The sequence below is a fragment of the Bufo gargarizans genome, chromosome 3 (assembly GCF_014858855.1).
Source record: "Bufo gargarizans isolate SCDJY-AF-19 chromosome 3, ASM1485885v1, whole genome shotgun sequence".
Taxonomy (NCBI): Eukaryota; Metazoa; Chordata; class Amphibia; order Anura; family Bufonidae; genus Bufo; species Bufo gargarizans.
Window position 1 is genome coordinate 590,717,518 of NC_058082.1, and position 13,810 is coordinate 590,731,327.

The following is a 13,810-nucleotide window of genomic DNA, read 5'->3' on the forward strand; positions in this document are numbered from 1 at the left end:
TAGAGGAACCCCCGAAGTTAGAGGGACATCACCTTTAGTGAGGACCACCATATCCCACACACCGACAAGCAGAGGAACATCTATCCCCCTGCAGCTTGGCACTCCAACACCAGGGGTGTCAGCATATTGGCTCTCTTTGTATCTAATAGAGCCCCCCCTTCAATTGATTTGACTACATGGTCTTTTTTGTCACCTGTGGTCGCATATGGTATATGCTGCTTTTTTCTGTGTACCAACTTCCCCTGAGGAGTCGACACGACAGAAACGTGCCACGTCGGGAGGTCTGAAGAAATTGCATTTTAATAGTGCTAGTGATCAGGTCCATAACTAGGGACAGGTATCCAGACGGGGTCGCCCTTACAAGGGCGAACTCTGTGTAGATAGGCAGTATGGGAGCAGTCCCCTTCCCCCCTATGTAAGGGTGAGACAGGGTACAATATCACGACTCCTTCTGACAACCTGCCAATACGAGATACCGTCCGGTCCAGGCAACAAGCAAAGCCAGACTGATCCTAGCCACCTGGTTGGTCGGGTAAGACTGCTTGCGTCCACACAGGCGCAGCAGGTCCATTTATTTACCTTTGCTCTACCAGCGGTGGGGTACCTAATCGGACCCCTTATATGTATGTATGTCATGTTGATGCATCCCTTGGTGTATTTTAATGTATATTCTATAAAAGTTATATTTTAATAAGGATATTTCCCCACACCTTCTTGTGGTGGGCCTTTACGCACATGAAATAATATACCAACACAAGATATAATAAAATAAAATTTTATTATAATCACTGTAATACACGATGACAAAACACAGGGTTAAAAAACAAAATAAAAAAACACTAGGGCTGATGGTGCATGACTGGTGGACTAAATTTTTTTTTTTAATAAAGTACAAGTGCAAAAACGCGGTCAGCAACAAGAATGAATAAATACTGTAAGCAAATAAATGAATACTGGCGCCAACAGCAACCGGCTACAAGATTGATAGACCAAAAAGAGTTCGTACATCAAACAAAATATCACCAGCACCACCGTTGTGGCACACATGGAGCATGAAGGCGTACAGTATCAGATGGGTGAAGAGCCAATACAGCTTAATATTAATCACCAAAAGTTAGTGATGTCTACCCAAAAAAATAAAAATAAAGGAGGGGGACAACGTTACAATATATACTGACCGCAAAATAGTCCACAGCAAAATACAAGCACCACCAGTCCACTCCCCAACGCGCGTTTCGCGTGCTGCTTTCTCAAGGGGTAGAGGTCAGTATAAATTGTAACGTTGTCGCCCTACTTTTTTTTTTTTTTGGTAAACGTCACTAACTTTTGGTGATTAATATTAAGCTGTATTGGCTCAGTATTTCTGCCTTCTGTGAGACACCTGTTTGCTAAAAAGTACCCTTTTCACCACTTAAAATGTTTGTACGGGGGTGCTCTTTCCGAAATGGGGTCACTTCTTGGGGGTTTTCATTTCTGGGGCTTTCAGGAAATCCATATTTTGCTGTTTGCCTGCTGTGCGCCCATACAGCAGGCTATAAGCACATATGGGGTGTTTCCTGAATGGGGAGAAAATGGGGAACACATACTGTGTTGCATTTTCTCATTTAACCCTTTGTGGGGAAAAATTGGGGTCTGCTAGTAATTTTGCATTTTTTTCACAAATGTGTGCTTTGAAATCCTTTCACAAGTGTTTCTGCCTTCTGTGAGAAACCAGTTTGCTGGAAAGTACCCTTTCTACCACTTAAAATGTTCGTACCGGGGTGCTTTTTCCAAATTATGGTCACTTGTTGGGGTTTTTCATTTCTGGGGACCTCAGGAATTTATTTAATGCGACATGACAGCTAAAATCCATGTCTGCCAATTCAGGCCTGTCAGCAAAATTCATATTTTGCAGTTTGCCTGCTGTGCCCCCATACAGCAGGCTATAGGAACATATGGGGTGTTTCCTGAATGGGGAATACATCCTGTGGTTAATTTTCTCCTTTAATATTTTTAAAAAATTGGGGTCTGCTAGTAATTTTTTTTTTCAAAAATGTGTGCTTTTCTTCTGTGAGACACATGTTTTCTGAAAAGTACCCTTTCTAGCACTTAAAATGTTCATACAGGGGTCTGGTTTTCCCGAAATGGGGTCACTTGTTGTTGTTTTTTATTTCTGGGTACCTCAGGAATTTGTTTAATGCGACAAGGCAGCTAAAATCCATATCTGTTTATTCAGGCCTGCAAAAAACATATTTAGCTGTTTGACTCTAGAGCCCTGCCATGTGCCCAAACATAATTTTTTGAGCACATATGGGGTGTTGGCGTATTCGGGGGGAAATTAGGAACAAAATGTCCTGTTACCCCTTGTGAAAGTGAAAAATTCTTTTTCACAGCCAAGCGTTTCCTAACTCTGTGAAAGCCCTGATCGGTCAAAGTGCTCACCACACACCTTGAAATATTCCTTGAGGGGTGTAGTTTCCAGAATGGGGTATCTCAGGGTGACTTTATATGCGACATAGCTCCCAAAAGCCAATCCTGCAAAATCTGTCCTCCAAAAGCCCTATGGCGCTACACCCTTTTAAACCCTGCCATGCACCCATACATAATTTTTTGAGCACATATGGGGTGTTGGCATATTCGGGAGGAAATGGGGAAGAAAATGTGGGGTGCATTTTGTCCTGTTACCCCTTGTGAAAGTGAAAAATGTGGGTGTAAAGCAACTTTTTCTGGAAAAATTTGTAATTTTTCATTTTCACAGCCAAGCGTTTCTAATTCTGTAAAACCTACTTAACCATCTATTTAGATGGAAGAATGCGTGACAGCAGTAATAATACCGGGGGGAAAAAACAAGGTGGACACACATTATATATAACATCCTTATTGAATGAAAAGTAATTACAAACAAATAAAAATGAATTAAATAAAATATAGCAGCAATGCAAGTTAGCGCTGCGACAAGCAGCTCACCCGCTGAACCAAAGGATACCCGATCCCCACAAACACAAATGCTCAATACAATAGTGAATGAGAGAGCAATAAGAATTGTAGCACCCCAAGGTTACTCCAGCAACCACATGAACTGCCATGTATGTAATACTCCACCATAGGGCTCAAACACAGGCCCTGGCTGTGGATACACAAATGAATAAAGGCAAATAATAGAGCTGGAATACCTTGGTAATCGGCCAGCGAAGAGATCGGACCTCTGGACAGCAGGGAGCACACCCCGACGCACGTTTCGCTCCGCTTTCTCATGCCCCTTTCAATAAGTGATTAAATTACAGAGAACCAGCAGCATGCATGTCATGACTGTTGGGTTTCTATTACTCTACTACACCTGCTAGTAAATTATTTGCCATGTAGAAATATAATTTCTACCAAAAACTTGATTGACAGGGTTAAGTGTCTGACTGCTATTATTTTGAACAGAACTGTATATGATTCTTTGAACATTCATTACACTTTATGGGGCAAGGTGACCAAAAATTCTTTTGTTTTGGCAGTTTTTATTTTTATTTATGCAATTCACCTTGTGATCATGTGATATCTTTATAGAACAGGTCATTAGAGACTCTGTGATACCTAATATGTGTCTTTTTCTAAAATTAATTTAAGTTTTACACATTTAAGCATTTATGAAACAAAATTATGGTTTAGTGTCTCTATTTTCTGAAAGCCATTTTTTTATTTTTTGGGTGACTGTCTTTTGTAGGGGCTCATTTATTGCAGGATGAGGTGACAGTTTGGTACTATTTTGGCGTACATAGGACTTTGATCGCCTGGTATTGTACTTTTTGGGCTTTTTTTTACAGTGTTTATCTGACGGTAGATTGTGATATTTTTATAGAGCCTGTCGTTAAAGATGCAGCGATAAATAAGATGTCTGTTTTTCTTCTATTTTTTACAACTTTAGGGGAAAGGGGCTTTTTTTATTTTACTTAAAACTAAAAAAAATTATTATGAAAACTTTTCTACTTTTTATTTTTGTCCCACTATGGTGTCCGCTCGATTAGCGTAACGTACTAGTCAAATTGCGGGAAGTCACTTTCTGGTATGACGTACTAGTACTTGATATGTCGGTAAGGGGTTAGTGATCAAAAACATTTAAGTGTGACAAATATGCAAAAACAAGAAATTGGGAAGGGGCAAACATTTTTTCACAGCAGCATGTACATACAAGGCTACGTACACCTTTGGGAACTTTATTTTTGCACTGTACTTATTTTGAGTTAAAAAAAAAAGCCTTGGCAACACCTCGCACCAATCTTCTGTCCCCCAAGGAGAAAACAATTGGGGATCAGAAGATTCGCCTCATTGCGACGTTTGACAGGATGTCTAACAAGGTCAGGGAGGTCCTACATAAACATTGGTCCATTCTTCTTATGGACCTGGACATCCGAGACACTGTACACGAGTATCCACAGATTACTTTTAGAAGAGGACAGAGCCTGAGGGATACTTTTGTCCGCAGCCACCTTCCGACAGCACCGGCGACTGGCACTTGGCTAGATCGCAGGCCAATGGGTTGCTTTAGGTGTGGCGGCTGTGTGGTTTGTGGCACGCTCAGACCTTGCAAGATATTTGAGAGTACGAACTTACAATGTTCTTTTAAAATCCGTGACTTCATCAATTGCCGCAGTCGTGGCGTAATCTATAAGCTAACATGTGAATGTAAAATGGAGTATATAGGAAAAACTAAAAGGGAATTACGAAGACGCATAGGTGAACACCTTGGAGACATAGCCAATAAGAGAGATACAGTCTCCAGGCATATACACGAGGTTCACAATGGGAATTCCAAATGCCTAAGTGCAACCGGGATAGAGCTAGTGAGACAACCAATAAGAGGAGGTGACTGGGACCGTACACTCCTGCAGCACGAGACCCGATGGATCTTTCGGCTGCGTACGGTATCACCTACCGGTTTGAACGAACAGCTTAATTTCGTTTGAAACCTCCCAGCCATCCCTATAGTAATAACAGAGGTAAGACCGGATGTCCGAATTTATGCCTTAATATCGAGGCACCATAAATGTACGGATTGCTAATTAACACATCCCTTATTCACACTATATGTGCGTATATACTACCATCTCTTCTTATAATTGATACTACAATGTTCAATTATAATTCATATTTCAACGTGATATGATACTGTACCCCACTTTAAGTATGACCTTCTATAGGATCTGATTCTATAACCCCTGATCTACGGTTTATATATATATATACAAAAAAAACGCCGTAAATGTCTCTTGATCTAATATGGTCTATATTAAAAGACCATCTTGCGACTGGTTGCTGAGGACGCGCCCGGGATTCCTGGCCACCAGTGTCAGCTGATCGCCTTGTCAATACAGGGCGATCGGACGCGCTTACGTCATCGAGCTTGAGCAGCGTCGAGATCCCTGCCGAGCGGTCGGGCTAGTGCGCATGCACGCACGAGTATCATGCTAGTGCGCATGCGCGAAGGTCTTCGTTTCATCACACGCCTTGAGGAGATGACGCGGCACGCCGGACAGGTGATTGCTTTACCTGGCATTTAAAAAAGGGGGGTTAAACATAGCGCGGGTGCGACCTATTGCCCGCGGCTACTGAGATGCCCGTACTATGGTTGAGGAGCGTTATCTAGTACTTCCTCCAGCAGTCCACATAGTTTACAGACGATCATACGGGTGTTATACCTGGCCATTCACTTCGGTGTCATCAGGACGCATCCTGCACCCTGGACATTGACAACAGAGCGGTAGGAGTAGGGGTTTCATTTTAGGTGCCAACGAGTACCTTTTTCAAAATTTTTTCATCTATTTTGGGTGCCGCCGTGCACATTGACCTGTTATACCGCTGCTCTCACAATTTTATCATACTTATATTTTGGGCTTATTTATTTTAATTTCATGAGTAAAAGTTATGTTTTAAGATAACTAATAAATCACTATTTTTGGAGCCATTGTAAACAATACATGGTGACGCCTATCTAGAGGATTAATGTCCATTTTTGTCAGACATAAAAAAAAAATCAATTGATGTTTATTAAAAATTTGTAGTCTTTCTCTGTACAGCCTTGAGATTCTCTAGTAGCAGGATCTGTATTTTTACTCTTTCCGTGAGGCAGAGGGTGTTATATAGGAGAACCGTGCATAAACTATGCCATTTTAAAATCTGCACCCATTAAAGTATTTAAAATGGAAATTAGGAAGTTTGTTATCCCTTTATGTGTGTCACAGGAAAAAACGCAAATTGAGGTAAAATTTTGACATTTCAGGGATCATTTATCAAATCTGCCATGCAAATTTTGTGGCATAAAAAATTCGCAAGATGTGCTCATGCCCAACATTTCATGCATGTTTTTGCGACATTTGGTGAGCCTCGCCACTTTTAAAAGCGGAGTAAAAAAAAGTAGGTCAGAATTTCAGATTAGAACACCATTAAGTTTTATGATGTGCAACTTTTTTAAAAGTCACCAGAAAGTTGCATCTCCATGACAGGCGGGGGTTTACTTTTACAGACAAAAGGTGTACACCACATTGCACTTGCGCCAATTAAATTATTACTGTTCGCCATTTCATATATTTGGCACAACCTCACAAATAAAAGACAGACTTAAAACTGATACCAAAACTACCACAAATGATAAATTCCCCTCCTCATTTTTTTGCAGCTTTTCAACTTCGATTAATTTTTTTGGTACTTAGCAGGTAAAAAGAGACATACGACCCACATTACCCTGATTGTGCAACTCTTAGAAATATCCCATATGTGGTACTTTTGTGCTACCTAACTCAAATACCAGCCTCATAAATGAATGGATTTTGGGTTGTCCATTTTTTAGGATGTTTTTAACGCATGTCAGGCTTGCAGAGGCCTAGAGGTGCCAAAACACAAAAAAACCTCCCAAAATGCCCATTTTGGAAAATACACCTCTCAATGAACTGATCTTAAGGCCTCATGCACACGACCGTTGTTTTATTCAGTGTCCGTTCCGTCTTTCGTGATTTTCTGCGGACCCATTGACTTTCAATGGGTCCGTTGAAAACTCGGCTAATGCACCATTTGTCATCCACGTCCTTAAACCGTGGTTCCAGTCTGTAAAAAAAAATATAACCTGTCCTATTATTTTCGCGGAAAACGGTTCACGGACCCATTCAAGTCAATGGGACCGCTAAAAAACACGGAGGCACACAAGATTGTCGTCCGCGTCCATTTTTTTCCTATCATTTGCATGGCAAACCTGTCTTAGATTTTTTTTTTTACTTTCCTTTATGTCTGGTGATCCTCCAAAAATAAAGAAAGACACACGGAAACAAAAACGGATCACGGAACAACGGAACCCCATTTTGCGGAACGGAACACAACAACGGTCATGTGCATGAGGCCTAAGAGTGTAGTGAGAATTTTGACACCACAGGTGTTCCAGAGAATTTATTAGAATTGGGTGATGCAAATTAAAAGCTACATTTCCATTAATATGTACATTTTCACAAGGACTGACAGGAAGCACCCCACATCCTGATGAATTTCTCCCAGTACAGTGGAAACCTTCAAGAAATTACCGCATTTGGAAAATACACACCCCCACCCCCAAACCCCAGAGGAATTCAGAGGTGCAGTGATCATTTTGACCCCACAGGTGTTTAATAGAATTTATAACACTGGGCCATGGAAATGAAAATTTTTATTTTTTTCCCAATGGTCCAATGATTTAGCCCCAACTTTTTTTTTTACCGATTGTGAAAATGAAAAAGAAAAAAGAAAAAAAAAACACCACAATTTAGTACACAATTTCTCCAAATTATTGTAACACCCATACAACTGCCTGGGCAAATGGCAGCACTCATAAGAGGAGCATCATTTGGATTTTGGTATATAGATTTTGGAACATGGATTTTGCTGAAATTTTATTTTAACAGCCATAGCTTTATTTTTTACATCAAATAAACTGCGTGAGGACAAGCTGTAGTTTTTGTGGATACCATTGTAGCAGAATGTCTTTTTGATCACTTTTTATTTCATTTTTGGGAGGTCAGGTGGGCAAAAAATTGCTATTTTATCCCTGTTTTTAACGGGGTTCAATGTGAAGTATAAAATTACATATCCATTTCAATCTGTGGGTTCATACGATTATTTTGATACCAAATTCATACAATTATAATCCTAAAATATTTTTAATTTATCAAAGCTCTGTCAGGATACCTGCACACATCAGAAAATACACATGAACACAGCGAAAAAACCGCAACAAAAACTTATCACGGTTTGTGGTGTGAATTTTTTGTGTATTTTAACAATTACAGTGAAGTCTTTGGAGTTTCACAGTTGCAAGTCTTTGGAGTTGCAGTCTTTTTTGCAAGTCTTTGGAGTTGCAAGTCTTTGAAGTTGCACAATGCATCAGCCTAACCCTAATTTTGATCATCTTTCTGGGTCCTATAGTCCACCCATTCCAGTTGCCCTCCTCTGAACCCTCTCCAGCTCTGCTATGTCTGCCTTGTTCACAGAAGCCCAGAACTGTACACAGTACTCCATGTGTGGTCTGACTAGCGATTTGTAAAGTGGTAGGACTATGCAAGTCAATTGTACCTGAAGAAGGGGGTTAAACCCCGAAACGCGTTGTACCGCTTGCCTAAATAAACAAGAACCATCATTACTCCAACTACTGGATGTTTTTTGCGCTGTGGGATATCCTTTCCTTTCATTTGAACTACTGGCCCTCTGAGGGATTCCAGGCATCCCTGAACAGAAGCATCCATCCCGGGCTGCACACCATCCGTTGTGAGGAGCTCATGTCAACTCGATACATGTCCACATTAGAGTTGTGCCTAAACTAGCACAACTCTACCAGGTGAGCCTCCATAGTGGAGATACCTTTTTATATCTATTTTAAACGCTATTACCCTATGGTGCGCCATTCTTTTTTTGTTCTACAGTGGAACGAAGCCTGTTTTTAATAATGTTCTCATCACGGGCATCTATGCCCCTTTTGATGCAACCCATCATCTTATTGGCCTTGGCAGCAGCTATTTTTTTTTTTTTTACGAGGTTTACTGTGTTGGGCGTCCTCCTGTTGTAGGAGGATACATATATGCAAATGTATATTATATATCTAGAACCACTATTACCCCTACGGAGGATCCTAGGGATGAACAACACTGAAAGCCCAACGATCTGTTAGATCGCAAAAAAAATCCCACTGGGGATCCTCTCAGATTAGGTTTAAAACTTTACTTTTATTTAGATATATACAAAAGCAAAAAAGTGCAAAATGATTAAAACTATCAGCTTGCCTGTATATGTATTGTGATCCCAAACTAATGATCGCGCATGGTTGCCAGATTGTCGGCAAATGAAGCATTAACAGAGTGACAGAGGTAATGATAAAAATGGAGGAACATGATTACCTCACTTGTTACTAGCAGTATATGTGGTTAGCTATGAAAGCAGTTCCTGCTGAAAACAACTGTAAACCACAAGCATATGACTGCGGCCGCAGACTGTCACATGTAGCATCAATTATTATATTAGCTATAGATATGCTGGCTTTCCCTGCCTTCTAATTTTGACCCTACGTCAGTAGCGGTCAGACTAGCCCTGTTCAGCCTATCAACTCTTGTACTGCTCCATACATCCCATGTCAATCTCTTCTAGTAACCATAATAAAAGTCAAAAACTTGCACACCCATACCGACATTCGTCAGGGGATCATGGGTTATGGCGCTAGAATGCCATTTTGCCCTGTTTTATGGCCTCCTTGTTCCTTCCTTCCGTTTTTATCATCGCCTCTGTTGTCACTGCTTCATTTACAGACAATCCGGAAACCATGCACAATCATTAATTTGGGATCAGGATACACATACGGGTCAGCTGATCATTTCTTTTTCCTTATATTCTGCCACTTTTTTGCTTTTGCATATATGTAAATAAAGGTTACGTTTTAAACCTAATATGAGAGGATCTCCAGTGGGATTTTTTTTGCGATCAAACAGATCGTTGGGCTTTCAGTATATTTCACACGCATGTGCGTGTTTACATGTAAATATAGATTTACATAAAAATAAATTGTGCAATCGTTACATATAGATAGTATATAACATGCACACGAGTATCTACAGTACAGAAGTAATACTGATATGCAGAGGTTTTACATAGATATATAGTATATATCATATATATATCAGTATCTACAATATATGTACGGCCTCTTGCACACAGAAGTTTTTTTTTTTTTTTCATTTACCTTCCGTATACGGAAGCATTCATTTTAATGGATTCACAAAAAAAAAAAAACGGAAGGTACTCCATATGCCTTCCGTTTCCGTATTTCCGTTCAAAGATAGAACAAGTCCTATTATTTTCTGCATAACAGACAAGGATGGTACTGTACTATCAGGGGCCAGCTGTTCTGTTCCGCCAAAAAACTGAATGCACACGGACGTCATCCGTATATTTTGCGGACTGCAAAATACTTAAAAAGCCATACGGTCGTGTGCAAGAGGTCTAATACTGATAAAGCGCCGGTCTATGATAAATCTGCCCCATTGTTCTCCCGGAAGACTGCAGAGCTGCCTCATCTGTTACACTGGATAGGCTCTGGGTGAGTGTTTTGTGGCTTGTACCCATTACCCTGGGGCTGATTATCTTTAGTCTTTTACTATTGTGCATAGTATAATAGACGAAAGCTTTACATAGATCTGTCCAAATATAATCACTGAAGTACAAAGAAGAGAAACGTGTTCTCTCCCTGTGGCTCTCTTCATGTCGTATTTGCCTCTCATTCGCTCTATATCTATTGCGCCAGCTCGGTCCCTCTATCTTGTTTTTCCTTTTCTCTGTCTGTCACACACACTCTCATTGTCTCTCTTTTTCTGCTCTCTCTTTCGCTCTGTATCTATTCTATCTCCTTCTCCCTTGCTGTCTATCTCTCGCTCTTCACAGCCACAAAATGGCGCCCGCCCTCTGAGGCAGCGTGAGGTAAAGCAGACTGTGAAAGGCTAGAGCAATCAGATGCAGTGCAGCTGAGCAGCCCGAACTAATCGAGTGCAGAAACAACGATGTGTTCAGTCATACACGTGAAGCCTGCCCTGTGGATGCAGTTGAGAGACTGTGGGACAAACTGCGCATGTGCAGACGGCCTGGGAAACGTATTTAGCCATATATACGTATTTACAAGTGATATTATAGTTTCGTGATTTTTTTGCTTATAACTATTAGTTTATCTTCATGCATTTTTAAAGTATAAAAAACAAACAAAAAACTTGCATTTCAGTGGGGGAGTTTCATCAAAACTGGTGTAAAAGAGAACTGGCCTATAGCAACCAATCAGATTCCACCTTTCATTTTTCAGAGCTGCTTTGGAAAATAAAAGGTGGCATCAGATTGGTTGCTATGGGCAACTAAGACCGTTCTACTTTACACCAGTTTAAAAAAAAGTCTCTCCCATTGTGTTTATAAATGCATGTTTTTATGGGGGGGTTTATTTTCATAGTTATTTTTTTTTTACTTTCTATTCCTTCAGCCATATTTCTAGCGAAGTTAAGATACTCAAAATTTATAAAGGTGAAAATAGAAAATTTGTCTTATATTAACCCCTTAACCCCTTAAGGACACAGCCCTATTTCACCTTAAGGACCAGGCCATTTTTTGCAAATCTGACCACTGTCACTTTAAGTGCTGATAACTTTAAAACGCTTCGACTTACCCAGGCCGTTCTGAGATTGTTTTTTCGTCGCATATTGTACTTCATGACACTGCTAAAATTGGGTCAAAAAAGTTAATTTTTTTGCATAAAAAAATACCATATTTACCAAAAATTTTGAAAAATTTGCAAATTTCAAAGTTTCAGTTTCTCTACTTCTGTAATACATAGTAATACCCCCAAAAATTGTGATGACTTTACATTCCCCATATGTCTACTTCATGTTTGTAGCATTTTGGGAATGATATTTTATTTTTTGGGGATGTTACAAGGCTTAGAAGTTTAGAAGCAAATTTTGAAATTTTCAGAAATCTTCAAAATCCCACTTTTTATGGACCAGTTCAGGTTTGAAGTCACTTTGTGAGGCTTACATAATAGAAACCACCCAAAAATGACCCCATTCTAGAAACTACACCCCTCAAGGTATTCAAAACTGTTTTTACAAACTTTGTTAACCCTTTAGGTCTTCCACAACACTTCATGGCAAATGGACATACATTTTTAGAATTTAGATTTTTTGGAAAATTTTCCAATATAATCAATTTTTTCCTGGAAAAAAACAAGTGTTAACTGCCAAACAAAACTCAAAATGGGTTGCCCTGATTCTGTAGTTTCCAGAAACACCCCATATGTGGTCGTAAACTACTGTTTGGCCGAACGGGAGGACATAGAAGGAGGGGAACACCATATGGGTTTTGGAAGGCAGATTTGGCAGGACTGGTTTTGTTTATACCATGTCCCATTTGAAGCCCCCTGTTGTACCCCTAGAATAAAAATTTCAAAAAAGTGACTCCATCTAAGAAAGTACACCCCTCAAGGTATTCAAAACTGGGTTTACAAACTTTGTTAACCCTTTAGGTGTTCCACAAGAGTTATTGGCAGATGGAGAAACAATTTAGAAATTTCTATTTTTTGGAAAATTTTCCAATATAATCAATTTTTTCCAGGAGTAAAACAAGGGTTAACTGCCAAACAAAACTCAAAATGGGTTGCCCTGATTCTGTAGTTTGCAAAAACACCCCATATGTGGTCGTAAACTACTGTTTGGCCGAACGGGAGGACATAGAAGGAGGGGAACACCATATGGGTTTTGGAAGGCAGATTTGGCAGGACTGGTTTTGTTTATACCATGTCCCATTTGAAGCCCCCTGTTGCACCCCTAGAATAGAAATTTCAAAAAAGTGACTCCATCTAAGAAAGTACACCCCTCAAGGTATTCAAAACTGGGTTTACAAACTTTGTTAACCCTTTAGGTGTTCCACAAGAGTTAATGGCAGATGGAGAAACAATTTAGAAATTTCTATTTTTTGGAAAATTTTCCAATATAATCAATTTTTTCCAGGAGTAAAACAAGGGTTAACTGCCAAACAAAACTCAAAATGGGTTGCCCTGATTCTGTAGTTTGCAGAAACACCCCAAATGTGGTCGTAAACTACTATTTGGCTAAACGGCAGGACATAGAAGAAGGGGAACGCCATACGGTTTTTGGAAGGCAGATTTTGCTGGACTGGTTTATTTACACCATGTACCCTTTCAAGCCCCCTGATGCACCCCTAGAGTAGAAACTCCATAAAAGTGACCCCATCTAGGAAACTACGGGATAAGGTGGTTGTTGATTTGGTACTATTTTAGGGGTAAATATGATTTTTGGTTGCTCTATATTACACTTTTTTGAGGCAAGGTAACAAAAAAATTAAATTCTAAAATTTTTCTACATTTGCTATTTAGTTTTGTGGAACACCTAAAGGGTTAACAAAGTTTATAAAGTAACTTTTGAATACCTTGAGGGGTGTAGTTTCTTAGATGGGGTCACTTTTTTGGAGTTTCTAGTCTAGGCTACATCAGGGGGGGCTTCTAATGGGACATGGTGTCAAAAAAAAAACTGTCCATCAAAATCTGCCTTCCAGAAACCATATGGAGTTCCCTTCGTTCTATGCCCTGCCGTGCGGCTATATAGCCATTTACGACCACATATGGGGTGTTTCTGCAAACTACAGAATCAGGGCCATAAATATTGAGTTTTTTTTGGCTGTTAACCCTTGCTTTATTACTGGAAAAAAAGGATTCAAATGGAAATTTTGCCCAAAAATGGGTGTTTTGGCACCGTTTTTATTTTATATTTTTAACACCGTTCATCCGAGG